The sequence below is a fragment of the Helicoverpa armigera genome, chromosome 6 (assembly GCF_030705265.1).
Source record: "Helicoverpa armigera isolate CAAS_96S chromosome 6, ASM3070526v1, whole genome shotgun sequence".
Classification (NCBI taxonomy): domain Eukaryota; kingdom Metazoa; phylum Arthropoda; class Insecta; order Lepidoptera; family Noctuidae; genus Helicoverpa; species Helicoverpa armigera.
The window spans coordinates 2,506,101-2,522,993 of NC_087125.1; the positions used below are offsets into that span (position 1 = coordinate 2,506,101).

The window sequence follows — 16,893 nt, forward strand, 5'->3', positions numbered from 1 at the left end:
TTATTCTCCCTAGCTTTATCTCCGCGTTATTACGACAATGTTTAGCGAATATATTAAAATAGCCTGCGATACAGGATTATGAAAATGAACAAGTAATATTTATGTCTGAGCTTGACCAAACAAACTGCTTTTCTGTTACGTTTTTCTAGCGTTAGTAAAACATTACTGTTTTCATTTCCAATTATATTAGGTCGACCGTGACATGAATTTATTGCTTTTTCGTTCACTATAAACTACTTAAAGCCGTGTTCTATTTAACATGCAATCACGGTGATACAGCAAGTCAACACACATATTAAGCTCACAGTGAAAGAATCATCGAAAACGGTCGAACGCTTTTCGAGATTTCCACAAACAAACTCTCGGCGCGTACATACGGAAATATTTGACTAAAAGGTTCTTGTCATCTATGAAAATAATCTGTGTATTTTCTTATAATAAAACAAGCTCAAGCGCGGGAGAACCGAAAAAACACATTAAGAACATTCTAGCGATTGAATAGATCAATAAAAAGAAAACGGAGAAAGGAAAATATTATGCAAAGGAAAAACTCGGTGAAATAAAGTGAAGTGAGGCGCGCGACTGAATACACCCGTACGAAACGTTCAGTTATTTTGATTTATATTTGGCGTGCACTTGCGATTAGGAACGCGGAATATATTTCGTGCTCGAATTAGGATCCCGATTTCCACGAAGCCAATATTACTATGAAATGCTCGCAAAATAAACACACCACGAGGATTATCTACCAACGTTATACGTATCCCAGAAAGTTATTATTACACGTGTTTCCTCTGATGATTTAATCTCGAACTAATCCCGTTATTACTTTATGAAACATGCAAATTTTTAACCATTAACGTAATAGCTTTATGTTTGAGAATGGTACAGCTGAGCGCTGAATATTTAACGAGTAAAAATTCTTGCGACTTAAAGTCGCGGTACATGCGAGTGTGCCTGGTATCAGATCGCCCGGTCCCGGGTGAGTTTTCACCTGCCTGACAATTTTAATATAATAATATTTTCCTTGCGCCATCTCACTCGCAATATTAAAGTGGAGCCCGCCATCCCGCGGCACGGTTTTTATTCAAATTACGATAATGCTTTGTGGCTTTTATAATGAGTTCCCTCTAGTTCGTTATTTTTATGAATTACAACGTCTTTCGGAGGTAAATTGTGGTTTGACATTTCCAGCTTAAACATATTTGTTGGTGAATGAGGCTTCTTTGATTTATAATGAATGTCTTTTTTAATATTGGGTTTCCTTTTAGTAAGTTTCGTTTGAATTTTCAACAAATACCAAGTAAATCCAATTTTGAAATCAAATTCTGATAGCACAACAAAGCCGGTACGTACATATTGCTCCAAAACACGATGTTTATTTTGCAGTGCAATTCGTATTATTACACTGTGCGCTAAAACTGAGCAAATAGGATGAGATAATACTGCTGCTTCCGTTTCCGGAATTTTTAATTTACGCGCCGATACGATGTACCAATATCCGGGTATCGTTCACCGAATCGATTGAACCTAGATTTTTATTACGCGAACAAAAAACATCGCAACACTTTTTACGATATTCATAAATTAAAGCGTTGGTTATTTTTCGCCCATTCTCCTTCACAAAATGGCGAACTCTTTGAGTAGCGATAAACATTAATGTACAATGAAAATTTAATTCCACCAAACCATTTAACGGTTTAAATAAAACCGCAATGTAGATATAATTATGAGTAGGAACCACTACAACCGAGGAAAATCACATTGTGTCATTCATTATTGTGTGTTTATTGCGATATTTCTGAATGAACTTAATGTTCAGGTCGTAAAACAGTTACTCACGAAAGTAGTAAAGTTCCTGGAGAAATCATGTACAATGTGGTGAGACGATGAAGTGTGGGCACGTCTTTAGAATAAACTATGTAACTACAACAAAGTTAAGTATTCTGAATGGGTCTTAAACGAGAAAATCTCTTCAACAAAGAGGTGAGGCGTTGACTAGGAAGGCTTGTTTTGTAGTAAATATTTCATATTTCTACAATGTAGAAAATGAAAGTACATACTTACTTAAGTATAAAGATTTTAAAATATCTAACAATGCTGTAAGGCGTGATGGTAACGCCTCAATCCTTCTCTTTGTGAGAAGAGGCCTGTTCTAGTTACCGCGGGTCTGGTACATAAAGGGCTTAAGAAGGAACATAGTGGATTTTAGTCAGTAAGAGTCTTACACTCCCTCACGCTGCACCCACAGTGGGATCATTTAATCATTTTCCATCAAAAAAAGAGGAGGCCTGTGTCTAGCAGTGGGACGTTAAAAAGGCTGATGATGATGATTATATATTGCTATCATCTAGTTACCTTTGCAGAAGAAAAAGTAACTAAATAATTCAATTCAGCATTTACTTTTCCTTAACCATACTTTATGAACAAGCGAAAAACCCTTCGTTTTGCAATAACAACTCCTGTAAGGCTTCAAAGGAGATCGCACTGTGATATCCTGATCTTATCATTACAATGGATGCTGCCCACAAGATCCTTTAGCCCTCGCAGACTGCAAACTTTTAGTCGGCCGATAGTTCGTTGGGCTTATTAATCAATCAGTATGAAGATGAATAGTAGTACGAATATTACAAAGATCAGGTGTTTAGTCAGTATCAGATCGACTGAGAACTTTGATAAGATGAATAGTTGTACGCACATTACAAAGATCAGGTATCTAGCCAGTATCAGATCGACTGAGAACTTTGATTGGTGTCAAGATTTTGTTTAAAAAAATCATCGGGCCAACTGTCGGCCAACTGTTTAGTCTGCAGTTTGCATACTCTTAAGATATCTACATCCATGTATAACTATATTTTATAGTAACATGCAATACTGATGACAGCTATCAAAGGTAGCCATTACTCGAGTAGGAGTAGGAAGAAAAAGAATGAACAATAGAGCTTGATGTAGTGGGCGCAGACACGGTACTGTTTTGAATTCTTCGTTGTTTTACTATAGAATACAATATTTAATAGTTTAAGATGAGCTCGGTAAATCTGTTTTTTGGACGTGTCCATTTTAATGATTATGTTAATCGTTATGTACTGATTACCTACACCTACAACTACCATCTTTAGCTGAGTAATTAAATGACCTATTACGAGTGACAGAATTTGGCCTTACAAATAATGTCAGATTACGATCTCTAGTAAGAAAATCTACGGATAGGTTATCGAAATCCACAGTTAGTTTACTATACTATTACACGCTACCTAAAAATACATTTCAACAACTTACCATACTGATTTTCGATCCACTATCACCCATAGAAACGGAACCAATAACGTTGTCGTTCGATGTTATGCATAGTACACATCAGCTGCGATGTCGAACGCAGATCGAACGCTCTCGAACATTCCCGAATATTCGCACTTGACGGGTTGTGTGCGAAATAGCATAATGGAGGAATCAGTCGGGATGACGTGCTAGGATAAACTGGAACAGGTAAGAGGAATATTCGTGGGCGAATGCATTTTCAAAAAGGAATGTAGAATGTAGAATTCGGTTGCAGGAGATGAGTGAAAGATTTACGTGGAAAAACAATAGCTTGTTTTGTGATGTTTCGAGAAAAGTCGGTTAGTGTGTTTACTAAACAAACTTTTTGCAGCAATAGGGTAGTTTCCTAAAAAATAATAATTAGTCCGTCTTGTAGATTGTCCAAAATTAAGCGATACATATTTTTTCTTTTTTAAATTGGATCAGAACTTGTTAAGATATAGCGTGTTAAAGTTGAGTGTGACGTCACAAGTTGCTACAATTTTCAGGACACTGTGACGTAAAAGGCCCCCACTCCTAATTTTTGAAGTGTATTATCTTTGTCATTTTATGTTTAATTAAAAAAAGAAAAAATACGTATCCAATATTTTTTGATTATCTAAAAAGCGGACTAAATATTATTTCATTATTTCGACCCTGGACACTACCCTAATTCACGGAAAACTTTCAGCCCGGTACGTGCTATTCTACGTGATAAATGAAAAACCACTCGACGGATGTTGTGTGAACTTCACATAAACCACTAAATAGTCCCAACAAAGAGTTATAAAATTACAACGAAATGTGACATAATTTTTTTTATACAATGTGTCCCGGGGATAAGTGACCGCCCGAAATTTTTTGAATATTTGTACAAAATTAAGGATAATTTCCTTTATATTTGGGACTTACCGCCTTTGGTTTTTTTTTAATGATTTTTAGTAAATACTGTGACGTGCTGCAGTTTTTTTAAGATATTTCCTAAGTTTTTACATCTTTTTAAATTCTTTTTTCTTTATTGACTAGCCGACATCATAGTTTATCAATAAAAATTATCAAACATAACAAAAATGTAATAAAACCTTGATTAGAAAAAAAAGAAAATAAAAATTCAAAGAAAATAACGCCTTTTTTTCAGTTTTTTCAAAATAAGTCCAATAAATGCCCCGATAATATCACTTTCTTTTAATCTATACTTATAATAAATCTGTAGAGAGGTCAATTCTGTACATTGAATATATTTCCAAAATAACTATTAGGTGATTAGTGATCGATACTGATGCCAAAAATGCAATCAGAAAATTTTTTGTCTGTCTGTCTGTCTGTCTGTCTGTCTGTCTGTCTGTCTGTCTGTCTGTCAGTCTGTATGTTCGTTATGGAAACAAAAACTACTTGACGGATTTCAATGAAACTTGGTACAATGATTCTTCATACTCCTGGGCAGGATATAGGATACTTTGCATCACGCTACGATCAATAGGAGCAGAGCAGTGAAGGTAAATGTTGGGAAAACGGGAGAAGTTACTCCATTTTTTAAGATTCCGTCGCGTGTGCAACCCTAATGGTTACAGCTACACAGAAACCATGTAAAAAATATAGTAAAAATTATGTAAAAAATATCCCATGACAGTATATATCTATCTTTTATGGTTGACTAACATAATAACACGTAAAACTCTCTCGGTAGCTTAGCAGTTCGGAGTTTTCTGATTATATTTGTCTACTATTACGTTTATAACACTCTCACTCACACGAATCAAAAATAGTTAATAGTATTACCTATTCATTAAAAAAAGATTCATATAAATCGGTGAAGAAACACCAAAGTTATACACGAAAAACGGATAAGCCATCGCGCGTGAATACTGAATCACGCTATAAGGATCATTTTTGGGCATCTGTCGCCGCGGTGGCTGCGCGAGTTTCATACAATATTTGGCTCTTGGTGCGATTGATGCGAATAGGCGTTCAGAGTGTTCAACCTTATTGCGCGACTTTTAGGTTTTAAATAATTTATTTTTAACTTTCTTTTGTTGTTATTTTATAAAATAGGTTGGTACCTATTAGTTATTTTGGTAGTGTTTAAATATTCGTTCAAATTACAAATTATTAATAGTTTACATTTTATTTCTTAACACTAGAAAGACCAGAGTGGTCAAATGACCCCAATGAAGTTTTTGATCAATCATATTTTCAAAACCAAAGCATTGAAATCACTGTGGTTTTATGACTTTTAATATTTCGTCATTCTTTACACTATTCTGATGTGTCGATACCGATAGCAAGATAAATACGAATGAAAAATTATCATCTACCTAGAAAGACCGCAGTGGTCATTTGACAGCACTACGTGCGTGCTTTGTAAATTCGTTGAATATACTCGTATTGTGGGTAGTTAAATTAAAATATTTGCATTGACAATAATTCAAAGTGCTTGTGTAATGGTTTCCCATATTTAGGACATTTTAGGAAGAGATGAAGGCCATCCACAAAATCAAAGTTTAGGCTAGTGCGTTGTATTGCGACTAATGAACTCATACTTGAATAGTGGTCGAAATATAACAACTGATTTTTTTTTACCAGTGTAAGTTTATCAAAAAGCTGATTGAAAAACGTACATCAATAGTTGGTACGGTAAACAAAACACGAAGAGATATTCTAGCTACTATAAAAAAATGCAACCCTCAGTTTATATGAAACACATATTCACAACTCTGAAACCTGCGCACTTACAGTTTATCAAGGGAAACCTTCAAAATCAGTTATGATTCTTAGTTTACTTCACTCTTATGTATTTGTTGATCCAGAAGAAGCAAAAAAGAAGCCGAACACGGTGAAGTTTTACAATGCTACGAAATTTGGAGTACCTGGACGTTATTGATCAAATGACCAAGAAATATAGTGTCAAAGCACCTTCTGCTCGTTGGCCCTTACAAGTGTTTCATGATATTATGAATTTGGCAGCAATTAATTCCTGGATTTTGTACAAAAATCAGAGAAAAAAGGTCATTCTTGACTTGGCAAGGGAGTTTATCTCCCGAGATACCCACTCCCTGATGACACCGTCTAGGTACTTCACAGCCCGATAATAGCATACTCCAGAGCCTGAAGAAGACCGTAGCAAAAACAGAAAACAGTGTCACGTCATTGTTACGTGCGGACGTGTGCGAGAGCAGGCTCTCCACAGTACCTGGCGTGTCCGCTGGAGGGCGCCACAGTGTCGTGCACAGTGCCGAGCACGGCGGCGAGTGCAGTCAGTAGCGCGGCGGCTACCGTCGGCGCCGGCGCTTGGTAACAACATCTCCCAAGCCTGATCGGAAATCCCCCGAAATTGTGTCTTGGCTAAATAGCAGACCACCACTGGTGGCAAGACACCGAGGCATCGCAGGAAGGCCTAGAGGCAGCGATAGGGATCGTGTTATCGTATGTCAAACTGCTGCATCTAACATCTCTCTGATCGTAGCGGTTCACCGTTCCATCGGATAAAGGGATGTTTGACGAGAGAGTGCTCTTGCGTTTGCGCGTATGTTTGAGCACTATAATATATCCTGCGCATCTAACTGCTTCCGTATAATGGACCCCGATTTGGCGAAGACTAGTGGCGATAGGTTGAGGTAGAGAGGTTCGGGCTGATGCAACCTGAGCTTTGTCTGAGACCTGCACACTAGCGGCTCTGGGGGTGTGAGTACATGCCGTGGTCGTTTTCTCTTTGAGCTGGGGGGACAGAGGGAATCCGGCAGCACCCAGAGAGACAAAGCAGCCCTTTTTAGGGGAGCACTGCTTTCCTTGCTCAGCCTGGGAGGGGGCTAGAAAAGGTGCCCTAAAAAAATGCTCACCCCAAACACTCTTTGGATAGCAGTAACCACGGCTGCTTCCGCATCTTTTTATTCGTGGTCGACGCAATAGTAATAAACGTAAAACACCTTTACTGACTTTTGGTGCATGGAATGTTCGCACCCTTCTCGACCGGGAGACAAACGCCTGCCCAGAACGAAAAACGGCCATAGTTGCTCGAGAACTCCGCCGCTACAACATTGATATAGCTGCTGTAAGCGAAACCCACCTTGCCGATGAGGGCGAGCTAGTCGAGCATGGCGGTGGCTACACTTTCTACTGGAAGGGCACTGCTGCAACAGAACCAAGAAGGTCGGGAGTTGGTTTTGTGATCAAGAATAATCTTGTGAAGACACTTCAAGAATGTCCAATCCACATCTCGGACCGTATAACCACATTGCGCCTTCACTTAGACGGTGACAATTTCCTTAATGTCATCAGTGTCTATGCACCGACGCTAGGTAGTTCTGACGACATCAAGGATAAATTTTATGAAGAACTTACACAATGTCTCCATAAAATACCGAACAGAAAAGATTCTCTTGTTAGGGGACTTCAATGCTAGAGTTGGTCGAGATTATGAAGCGTGGCCTAAAGTTTTGGGTAGACATGGGGTAGGCAACATCAACTCTAATGGCCAGTTGCTGCTTAGTTTATGTGCTCAATTCCAACTTGCAATCACAAACACCATGTTTCGCCTTGCTGCTAAGCACAAAACTACGTGGATGCATCCACGATCTAAGCACTGGCACCTCATTGACTATGCCATCACGAGGCAGCGAGACATCTCTCAGGTCCTAGTCACTCGTGTTATGCGCGGTGCTCATTGCTGGACGGACCATAGACTAATTGTCACCAAACTGCGTCTTTGCCTTCGGCGACCATTCAGGGCTAGCAGGAAAAAGCCTCAGAACATAAACATTGAGAAACTCAAACATCCGGGACCCCGAAGCAAATACGCTGAAACGCTGGCATGTGATATACACTCTTATCAAAGTACCGGTGATATTGATGCAGACTGGAACGCTTTATCGTCGTCCATTCTTGACGTAGCCATCAACACCATAGGTCTAAAAAGTAAACGCAAGCAAGACTGGTTTGATGAGAACGACGAAGTTCTTTCTAAAGCTATTGCCAAACACCGAGAACTTCTCAAGCGCAGTAATAACAGCGCACTTATAAGAGAGAGTGACCGTGAGTTGCGTAAACTCACGAGACACACTAAAGATAAATGGTGGCAAGACAAGGCTCAATACATCCAGTCGCTTGCTGATAGTAATCAGCTCGGTGATTTCTATAGCGAAATTCGCAATCTCCTGGGTACCACCAACTTCATAAAGGTACCACTGAAGTCGCTAGATGGTAAAAGTCTGCTGAAAAGCAAAAATGAAGTGTTAGATCGTTGGGCAGAACACTTCAATAAGCTACTTAATGTAGATCGAACAGCTGATCTACACTACATAGACAGTTTGCCTCAACTTCAAATAGCAGAAGAATTGGATGATGCCTTGTCTAAACATGAGGTGCTTTGTGCCATCAAACAACAGCAAAATCAGCGTGCGGTTGGCCTAGACCTTATACCAGGTGAACTTCTGAAGTACGGCGGCGAGGAACTGCATTCGCGCGTCTGGGAAATGTTTGTGCTTATGTGGGAGAAAGAACAAGTTCCTGAAACTTTTAAGTTATCACGCGTCAGGGCTCTCTATAAGAACAAAGGCGACCGGTCGGAATGTGGTTCTTACCGCGGTATTTCACTGCTCTCTGTCTCAGGAAAAGTCTTCGCCAGAGTACTTCTAAACCGCCTCAGGAACCTCTCTGAAAAGATTCTGCCGGAAACCCAATTTGGTTTCAGACCAGACAGAGGAACTTGTGAGGCAATATTCGCAGTCCGTCAACTCCAGGAAAAAAGTAGAGAGCAGGGACAGCACTTGTATCTCTGCTTTATTGATCTGGAAAAAGCCTTTGACTGCGTCCTCGCGAGGCCCTCTGGAAGGTACTGAGAAAGTTGGGGTGTACAGAGAAGTTCATAAGACTCCTGCGACTCCTGCACGATGACATGCAATGTTGTGTAGCGGTTGAAGATGACCAATCGAGCTTCTTCTCCGTCACCTGTGGAGTGAAGCAAGGTTGTGTCCTGGCTCCACATTGTTTGCATTATATTTCGCAGTTGTAGTCCGGGAAGTATTGACTTCTTCTCCTGAAGGAGTTCGTATTCGTTATCGGACTGACGGCAAACTTTTCAATCTGAATAGACTCAAGGCGACCACAAAGGTGTCCTATGCACATATACAGGACATTATGTATGCAGATGACCTCTGTTTCGTGGCTGAATCCCCTGAAGTCCTGCAACAGCTAGTCACGAACCTTCACAAGCAGTGCTGTACATTTGGTCTAAAATCAGCATCAAAAGACAGAAGTGATGTCTTTAGACAATCACGGACGCCAAGAACTGACCATAATGCTTGGTGAAGATGTGCTGAAGCAGGTCGATAAATTTCGATATTTGGGGAGCATTATAACATCAAAGTGCGACCTTGACGCCGAAATCAATAGCAGAATTGGTGCTGCAGCCGCTGCTTTCGGCAAATTCGACAAGAAGGTCTTCAGCTCCCATGACCTAAAGATATCCACAAAGGTCTCTGTGTATATGGCAGTTGTGTTGCCTTGTATACTCTACGCAGCGGAAACATGGACACCGTACCGACGCCACATCAAGCAACTAGACCGCTTCCACCTCAAATGTCTGCGCAAAATATTAAATATCCGTTGGTTTGATCGTGTGCGTAACACAGAAGTGTTGAGGAAAGCCAATGTAGGTGGCATTGAAGCATACCTCATGAGGAGACAGCTTCGTTGGTGCGGGCATGTACTGCGCATGCCGGATACTAGAGTGGCCAAGCGCATCCTCTACTCCGAGTTGCAGGAGGGCAAGCGGAAACGTGGCGGACAGCTGCTGCGATACAAGGATGTGCTGAAGCGCCACATGAAAAGCTGTTCCATTGAACCGTCTCAGTGGGAGAATCTGGCATCCAACCGCAGAGACTGGAGAAGCCGCGTTAAAGCCAGAGTCTTTGACTTTGAAGCACGCCGGCTTTCTGAGTTGGATGCCAAGCGAGATGAGCTGAAAGCTCGACCACCTGTAGCTATCAACTACAACTTTGTGGCTGGTACCCTGACATGTCCGCAGTGTGCGCGGACTTTCACGCACAAAATTGGATACTCCAGCCACATGAGAGCACACGCACGCCATTAGGGTCGAAGTGGTCGCCGTTGCCGAAATCGGCGTGGAAGATTATTATTATTACGTGCAAAAATGCAGACAAAACCAACAAATCTTGTATTAGTTGTAAAGAGCCTTTGTGTGGTTCTTGTAATGTAAACAAGGAGCTAAAACATCGAAAATGGGCCTAATTTTTTCATTTTTATATCACGTAATGGATGTTTAATTACTATTATGTTCTTTTATTTTCTATTAGATGTTAATCAATAAAAATTAAAACCATAATACACGAATAAAACATTACAACCCATGAATGAGTCATTTGACCCCACTTGGTCTTTGTAGGTAGTTCAAAATTTCGGTCTTTCTAGTGTTAAAGTAGTAGTAGGTACGCATAGATTTAGATAATTGGAGGGGCTGGTGTTTATTATTTCTTTCTCTCTTTGCACGAAGTCCGACTCTAACGCGGACGAAGTCGCTGGCAGAAGCTAGTTTATTAATAAACTACATGATATTTCCTACAATAGCTCACAACAATGTTTGCTGCTATTTCAAACGAATGCAAAAATACAGTCAGTTGAAATTTGAAAAAAAAGAGCAAAGCCTGTTATTAACAGGCCTGACAATAAAATTTTTTTAATGATTTTTTTCAAAAATATAAATGAAATTATCCTTAATTTTGTACAAATATTCAAAAAATTTCGGGCGGTCACTTATCCCCGGGACACATTGTATATTTAGAAGAGGAGACGAAGAATAGATGAGCAGGATACCTACTAAAATTAAACAAAAATAAACCACTTTTGCATAGTTCAAGAGAATTTAAATACAGACAAAACCAACTGTTTGTGAAGTCGTAAACACATGGAACTTGCAATACGTCTTAGAATATTATTCAAACAGTGCTGAAAGCCAGTCGTTTGGCTATTTAAAGTCTAAGGAGCATAAGTGCCGGTAATAAACTAAGACAACTGTAAATCAAGGAGCACTGTTCTTGTCACACAAGATTACGAGGAACAAACAAACGAACAAACAAACAAGTGAGGTGTTCAGAAATAGATGTGCAGAAGATGAATATGTGTTTATGTAAAGGATTTTGTTTTACTTCCTACTATTATATTTATTTCTAAAGTGGTAACTTAGTGGAGTTTATTACGTAATTTTGAGAAACAGACTTCAAGTTATGCTTTGTAAGAGGGTACCAAGGGTCGCAGGCAAATCCGCGGGAAACCACTAATTGAAGATACTTATGTGGAAATTTTTTGAATCACAGAATAAGACAAAAGTTCATCCACAACTTAAATGTCCGTTTTTCTTACAACAACGTTTTAAGTTGACATGAATGACAAATATGGTAAACAATTATTGTTTTAAGAAAACGACAATTAAATTGGGCCTTAGCACTTAGTTTAAAACCTCTAGTACGCCAAGAGTTATCAGACAATAGAAAATCAATTGTGTCTCGCGTATATCAGAATCTGTACGGCATACAAGGGTTCATCTCATAGATCACATACAGACCATAGGTACTAAGATTGAGGTCAAGTGCGGATGGGGCTGACCGCTTAATAACTACCCCTCTGAGTCTGCCTCACCACATAGGTACTCCTCATATTTACCGATTAAATTCATAACTCTATCATGCGAGAACTTCTACCACAAGTATATTTCCTTCAGTCATATCGGTAACAAGTAACAATCATTATAAAGCTAAAGGGTGTTTTTTTATCTCAGGAATTACTGAACCAACTTGAAAAAATATTTCAATATTAGGACGCCTGGTGGAAGCTAGTTATCATTACAAAATTAAAAAATAAATTCCCAAAAATCAGCCCCCATTTCACCCTTTCACGATAGCAAATCACCCCCTCCCGTTTTATCGCACCTCGCAATAGGTGTTCCCATTTGCACGCCAGTAATCTGAACTAGAAAACCCCCAAAATTGGGGTACGCTTGCAATCTTGCAACACAAACGTATGTTAGATCGTGTCAGTAGCATTAGTGGGGATATTTATAGCCGGGTATCGAACCTGTGCTAATCCGGAGCGCACCGGATTGCACCGGATTGCATACGCAGTGGGTGACATACTGCCGCGGCACGCTTGATTGCCTGATCGATTTTGTGACGATTCTAGAAAACGTTATAGAGGTGATATTTTTCGGGAGCACTTACAAGCTTTTTACATTTTCATTTTTTCAAAAATAATTAATTATCTACTGAAAATATTTAACGAAGATGGTTAGATGATAGCAGCTTACTTGTCAGGACCGGGACACCTTGCACCACGTACAGACCACTGCCAACAAACTGATCACACATAAGTTAACCGTATCGGGAATCAAACCCGGGACCTTTCTGCGGCAGTCTGGCTTGGTAACCATTGCGCCAACTAGGCCAACATTTAGGCAGAAACAGTACCAATGATTAAGTCTCTATTGTAGTAAAACAAACAGTTGAAATGAACATGTAGGCATAGACTAGCTCGGACAGTCCCTAAGGCACTCCTTTGCTGTCCCACCGCAGGGCATAGGCATTTAGTACAGAGACGAACAGGCTTTGATCACTACGCTTGCTTTAGTTTCTAGACGTTTCTTTAGGCGTTTCGGTTTCTTAGCAATGTCTTCCTTTGAGTTGTAGTATAATAATTTAGGATTAACTAGCTTTTTGAAATGGCGGTTAAATGACTCGAGATGTTGCCTAGAGGGCTCGAGAATAGTTAAATGAGTTTTAGGTTTTAATATTTTAAAACTGAAGAGCTTGTTTATTTGAAGTAATTACCACGGGACGCGGGTGAAACCGCTCGCATAGCCTACTTTGTTATAGGAGTCTGTTATTAAAACTTGCTAGGAATCATAGGGCAGTACTTTTACCCAAGAAACTCCAAGATCAGAAATCTGTCAATCGGTAGTCGGTACCCGCGTAAAGATGTCGGCTGGCCATTACCGCGCTTTGTGCGCTCTCCATTGTTCGCTGCCAATTAGACGCAAGTTCTCACCACCGCACCTTCAGCGCCCGCTCAAAGCGCTATTATCGCTTAATAGATTTTACCTCAGCGCTTAACGCTTTGTCTCCCGATGCCAACATAACCGGCAAGAGTTTCAACCCCACAAATAATTTTAGTTTCGCGGCAATCGCGACCGACGTGGCGGTGTTAGGGTTAAACTTTCAGCATTAAAGTTTACCTTTAAAGATTTAGATTCAGAACTAGCTTCAATAGAATTAGCATGAAATCTGTTGTTGATCTTAGTTAATTAAAACTTTATTTTAAGTTGCATAAACTTGCTAGTTTAAAGTACGAATCTTATGCTACTTAAAAGTTTTGATATTAATTAATCTTTAAAATCCGTAATTAAAACTTTGAAGTTTTAAGTTAGATCTTAGAATACAAATAGATTAGTACCGTTATAATAAAGGTAGCACACAAACAACACTACAATTCCAGCGCCACTAAAAAACCGAACATCACAAACAACAAAAGCAAGGTACAATTAAATTTCACCTCTGGCAACTCTAAAATGCGGGAGTGGAGGATGCCACAATAGCACATGGCAACACTGAGATCATTTTTCACCGTCGCGTCGGAAGGAATACGTGTTTGTGTGGACTGACGGCTCCAAAATATAAATCAGGCATAATGGTAACTGTACAAAGCGCTTTTGAATTCACACTTGCCAGTTTTTGGGGATCCGTGGGAAAAAACTCATTTGTTACTGTCAACATTATGAATATTGTTTACTGTAAACAATTTATACGTCTCTTTTTTGGCCACTTAACCTTTTAGGTCAATGGATCTTCAACTGAAATGTCTATCTATCGAAATGGAGAGACCTCGACGCTTTAAAATTAATAATTTAAACAAAAAACATCCTAATTACAGGTACCTCTACTCTAGTAGAAATATTTCTCTCACCAACATTTCTTCAAGTTCACTATAAAATTGCATAATATTCGTTCGTCTGCCATATTGGAGCAATTTCAAAGTCATCACACAAATTGTACAGCGCACCGATATTTTCTAACTGCATTCGATTCGTCAGATTTTTGCGATCGATTTCGCAATAACTTTGATGATATATCGATACCAATGTAGGTTTCACTTTTTTTGTCACTTTGGCTGTTAGTGCAAATTGGTCATTTTGAGGGCAAAATTCTAAGTTAACATTTTTGTGCAAACGACTTCAAGCAAATTGATATTTAAATGACAACTGATATTCGCTTGTTGTTTTATTTATCTGGCATTGACAGAATCAAATATTGTTTGCGATACATTTTGTATCGAAGCATAAGTTCAAATATCTTGAGCAGACAATCTTTGAGAAGAAAAACAAAGCTTAAATACTGCTGCTAAAGGCTTGAAAGGAGGTTTAAAGTGAAACAACAATATCGTCCGATTTCTTCAAGAATCTACGGAACCTTTTAGTAAAAGTCACTTCCGAAAGCCGTCATTCTATCTAACAACGAGTGCACTAATTACACGGTGGATATTTTTCTCAACCTTGTCTCTAATGAACGAACGAACAAATGAGCGAATGAATGGAATGTTTAGCCGTGTTTATTTAGAAACTCTTTGTTTAAATACTGAATGAATGAATGAATGGCAATGTCGTTCGTTCTCGTTTGAAATAAACGTGAAATATGAACTGTTTTTTTTATAATGTTTTGTTCAGTTTGTAATGTAGCGTTTTGGCGAGTTATAAAAGATTTTGATGGTATTGAATGACAGTATGAATAGGATAATGTGTACCTACTATTATACTGTGAATACTAGTGTCTTGGGTTTTATGTAGTTTAAACCGGGCTTGGCTATTGTAGTTCATCGAAAACTAAATTTGTTTAAACTGCTGGCTACTTGCAAGTCTCAAATAACAAATAACCAATTACACAATAATCAAGACATCTGCAAAATAAAACACACAAAAAAGCCATTAGTATTCATAAAAAAAAAAACTCACTCATATTCGAGTAGCAACAGGAATGAATTCAACGGACGGACGCAACAACAAACTTTTTCCTCAATTGACTTTTCCTGGCAGCGAAAAATATCAGATACACCAGTTTTCACCACTCACAAACCCGCACCGAATAATTGATAAAAAAGGCGAAAAAGCTGTGCAGCCATATCTGACGTAACAACGGAGTATCTATGTCGCTATTATTAAAATTCCCGTGTCCGTCAAAGTACAAAGCTATTTATCTATTAAAAACGGTATAAAAGCCACAGACACGTTCGCGCTCATGTGTCCGCACGCTGCGCAAAAAGTATCCCAAAAAAAGTGCAAAAAGGTGTCGACACGTTCGCGGGACAGGCCCAGCCGTGAAATATGGCCACCCCGGACACTCCCGAACGCGTGGATACCCCATAATTTATTTATAACCATGTACACTGTTAATGGATATATTTTTTTAATGATTTTAATACAGGGTTAGGGTGACATGATTATACGAGCAATAAAGGAACAATTTTATTCGTATGGGCTTTTGGACAAATTAGATTTCATTTATTTGGATCAGGGGATTAATTGTGACATTTTCTCAGACAAAGGATTTTTGTAACGGGTTTGTAAATATGATTAAATGATTAAACCTCTGTTTGTTCAAATCACATACAAACAAAATTTTACTTGACTGTCAGATTTTTTGTTTCTTTACGTTATTATGAATCGGTATAGGTTACAATTAAATACCGAGAGAGATAAAACCGAATCAAAACTATAAATAAATATTATGTACCTGTTTGCAATCAAAATGATACAAAAAAAATAAGCACACATCTGAAATAAATGTATCATTTCAGGTACTCACTCCAAACCATTATGTTTATTGACATATTCTTCCAATCTACATAAAATATAACACAAATAACTAAGAACACTTATTCCCCAAAAAATCCCTTTACTTCCACTGCCTTTAACTTATTTTAACGATAAAAGGCTCACGTTTTGTTTGCACACCCTGTAGGTACATTCGACCAAAAAAATTTGCTCTCTCAAATAAAAGAACACTCCTATTTTTTCCTTCGAATTTCTATATTGTACGTTTTTCCTTGCGAGACGTAAGTTAATAAATTACTTTCACATGTTACAGCGTCTCGACAAGCCCAGGTGTTACAGTTTCAGACCATTGGTCTGACAAAGCAGACCTTTGCCTTCCATTTCTTTCCATTGACAAATTCTACCCCTGATTGAGAAAGGGTTAATGGTGCTTGTTACGTTTTTGTGTTCTATTTTCTTTATATTTTAGTTTAAGAAGAAAATTGTCGCGATTGTAATGTGTTAGTTGGTTTCCTGTAAGATTAAGTAAATTTGTATTAAAATATAGCTTACTTGTCGTATTACCGCGATTTCACTCTCGTCAAGTGGGACTGTCAACTGCCCGTACCGAGATAAAGTCGAGAAGTACAGTGAAAGATTTTTCAAATCAGTTCAGTAATTTCGGAGCTTTTAGGGTACAAATAAACATGGAAACAAAAAAATGATTCTTCTTTACTAAATTATGTAGTTGTAGTTTAACTAATTCATCGTCACTGCGATATAGATAGAAA

General features: G+C 38.7%; 1 protein-coding gene across 2 annotated transcripts in view; it reads left to right on the forward strand.

The window, feature by feature from the left end:
• Nucleotides 1-16,893, forward strand: part of LOC110381084 (leucine-rich repeat-containing protein let-4) — a 322,306-nt gene that overhangs the window by 197,702 nt on the left and 107,711 nt on the right. The gene's annotated exons all lie outside the window — the stretch shown is intronic.